This window comes from Chrysochloris asiatica, unplaced genomic scaffold, assembly GCF_000296735.1.
Source record: "Chrysochloris asiatica unplaced genomic scaffold, ChrAsi1.0 scaffold00070, whole genome shotgun sequence".
In the NCBI taxonomy this organism is placed as follows: Eukaryota; Metazoa; Chordata; class Mammalia; order Afrosoricida; family Chrysochloridae; genus Chrysochloris; species Chrysochloris asiatica.
In genome coordinates, this window is record NW_006408588.1 from 13,274,071 (window position 1) to 13,277,817 (window position 3,747).

The window sequence follows — 3,747 nt, forward strand, 5'->3', positions numbered from 1 at the left end:
TAATACTAAAATCCTTGACTGCCTTATGAATATTAGTTTCCCTTGTCTACAATTGTAAAACAAACACTTGAGTGGAATAGAAAGGAATGTTGGGAAATATGATTAGAGAAAACTTGTAAGCCCGCCTTCCACCTATAATTGATTGGAATACCTAAAAGAGGTTCTACAACTTGCCCAGTGACATAGCTCTCATGCAAAGCCTCTACAGGGTATAGGACCTTACGTGGAATCCCGAGTCCTATCCAGAACCTTATGAGTTCTTCCCACTAGAAAGGACAAGCAGACTGGAACAGCTACAGTGACAGATGATGCATCTTCATGATGAACCTGACCTATACTCAGAGCGGTAGTTACTCTAAATACCAACAGAGAGGGAAAGAATCTTCAAATCAAGTTTCAATGTCATCTGCTCTGTACACAAGGTAGATAGGCATGAACAACTTAGACATTGGCTACCTAAAATGAGGGGGCAATAAAGGCACAAAGTGACTGGCTTACAAGGTTTCAAGAGGGAGTTTAGCTTAAGAGGGTTGGGGGAAAGAAAGATTGCCACTGAATAGCTGTCATCTTGCCTAGATGGGTCTGGTGAAAAGAGATGGGTATAAGATTTATAAGATTCAATAGTGAATAACTGTTATCATGACTAATTGCGAATGTCACAATTGTAAAGGTAGAAGTTTTGTAACAAAAAAAAGGGAGTGGTTAATCTTACAGTGCAGAAACAGAGGACCCTAGGACCATCAAGAGAGGAATGCACAAGCAGAGTGCAAGACCTTATCCAGAGAAGCAGCAGTGCCAGAGATGGAGGCAGAGATGGGGGCATGGAGAAGGGGAATGGCTGAGGACTCTAGATTCATGGACTAAGAAGAGAAGGACTAAGAGCTGGTAGCCAGGAGCAGACTTGCAGAATGTGCTCTTTGGAGATATAAATTATTATATATGCCTGAGTTGGTTTTTTTGTTTGTGGGTTTTTTTTAAAAAAAGCTAAAGTGGATAAAGAGAAATACTTTTAACTGATGGTATATGGAGGGGATTATAATCAATGTAATGAAACAAGATATATGAATTGTTGAATGTGAAACTGATGATGTGCCCTGTAAACTTTCACTCAATCCACAATAAAAACCTTAAAAAAAGAAAGAAATGGAACATACAAAGAAAAAAAAAAAAAATCCAGGAGATGGAAGCAAGGGCAAGAACAAAGCTTAGACACAGGTGAAATGATTACCTAGCAAAAAAAAATCTGTTTTTCAAAATAGATAAGTAAATGGACTGAAATGTATACAGATTAATATTCTAGGCATTAGTGAGCTGAAACAGAAAGGCTTGGGTCATTCTGAATTAGACAATCCTATAGTTTATTATGCTGGAGATGACAAATTGAAGAGGAATGACACTACATTCATTTTCAAAAGAACATTTCAAGATTTATTTTGAAGTTCAATGCTGTCTGTGATAGGATAATATCTATACAGCAATAAGGAAGACCAGTTAATACAACTATTATTCAAATTTGTACACAAACCATAAAGAAATAGAAGTATTCTACTTCTTCAGTCTGAAGTTGATCCAATATGCAATTGAGATGCATTGATATTTACTGGTTATTAGAATGCAAATGCTTAAAAAAATGAGGATGAACAGGTAGTTGGAAAATATGATCTCTGTAATAGAAATGATGCTGGAGATCAAATGAGAGAATTTTACAAGGTCATTGACTTATTGCCAATACCTCTCTTCAATAACACAAATGGTGACTATACGCATGAAACACATAGGACTCAAACTGACTCCATGTGTGGGAAAGGACAGTGAAGAAGTTCAATATCATCAGTCAGAATAAGTCCAGGAACTCTCTCCATCAATTGCTCATATGTAAGTTCAGGCTGAAGTTGAAGAAAATTACAACAAGTCCATGAGAGTCAAAATGTGACCTTGAGCATAACCCACCTGAATTTAAAGACCATCTCAGGAACAGATTTGGTTCATTAGATACTAATGACCAAAGACCAGAAGAGTTGTAGGCATGTATGACATCAAGAACATCATATATGAAAAAATCAAAAGTTCATTAAAAAGAAAGAAAAGTAAAAAATGGGTGTCAGAAGAGACTCTGAAACTTGTTTGTGAATGTAGAGAAACTAAAGTGGCTAGAGGAAATAAGGAAGTAAACGAGATGAACATCAAAATTCAAAGAGCAGCACAAGAATATAAAGTAAAGTGTTATAATACAATATTAGAAAATCAAAATGGAATAATCTCAACATTTTTCAAGCAGACTGAAAAAAAAAGTCAAGCTCGACTTGTATTATTGAAAAGTCTATGGGAAAAATATTGAAAGATGCAGGAAGCATCCAAAGAAGATGTAAGGAATGCAGAGTCATCGTACTAAAAAGAATTAGTCAGTGTTCAACTATTTCAAGGGGTGGCATATTGTCAAGAACTGATGATATTGAAGGAAGAAGTCCAAGTTGCATTGAAGGCATTAAAAAACAAAAACAATAAACAAGGCTCCAAGAATTGGTAGACTACCAATTAAAATGTTTCTACAAACTGATGCAGTGCTAGAAGACTCACTAGTCTAGTCTAAGAAATTTAGAACACATCTATCTGGTCAATCTGTGAAAGAAATCCACATGTGTGCTCACTCCAAAGAAAGATAAACCAACAGAATATGGAAATTATATTTTATAAGATCATTAATATCACAAAAAGTAAAATTTTGATGAAGACAATTCAAAAATGATTGCAAGAAACAGTACTGTCTGGAGGAAAACCAGGGTAAGCAACTACTGGGCATAGAAGATGTTGACACAAGCTTATCTGAATATTTAGGTTCTATAAAAAGAACAGGGCTTAAAGGCTTAAAGGTCTTGTAGGAAATTTTAGGAAGAAGCCCAGTCATCCAGATGTGGTACAAATGATCTGTGCAATACAAGAAATAATAAGAATGGCTAACATGTATGGAGTTCCTACTGTTGTGTGCTGTTGAGTCAGTTCCTATACAGGGTTTCTGAGACTGTAAATGTGTACAGGAGTTTCTTTCTATTCCCATCTTTCTCCCAAGAAACATCTGGTAGATTTGAATTACTGACCTTGCAGTTAGCAGCCCACTGTACCATCCATGCTCTGGAACTTCTACTACACATCAAGAACTTGCCTAATGCTTTCCATTTGTTCTTCATAATCAAACACTATCATCTAGATATCATTTTTGTTTTATTGTCAAAAAATGAAAAGTTAAAGTTAAAAAAAGTGCCTGCATCAAGGGAGCAGAGCGGAGTGCCAGACCCTATCCAGAGAAACAGTGACACCAGAAATGGAGGTAGAAATGATGACATGGAGAAATGGAGCAGCTGGGGACTCTAGACCCATAGAGGGAGAGGGGCTGTGTGCTGACAGCCAGGGGCAGGCTTGCGGGGTATACCCTTTGGTTGGTTGATGATGCATAGAGGGGATTGTAACCATGGCTATGAAATGATATACGACAGGATGAGTGTAAAGCTAATATTCTCCCATGTAAACTATCACATAATTCCCAATAAAATATTATATATATAAAAAAACAGAATGATTTTGGGACGTTGGGGGTGGGTGAGGGGAGGAAGGGGAAGGTGGAGCACAGGGAAGGGATTAGACACAGGATACTTTGGGTGCTAGGGAGGGGGCAATATACAAGTAGGGAGAGGGGAATGGAAGAACAAAGCAAATGGGAGAACAATTAGACAGGTCTCAATGGGCTAAGTG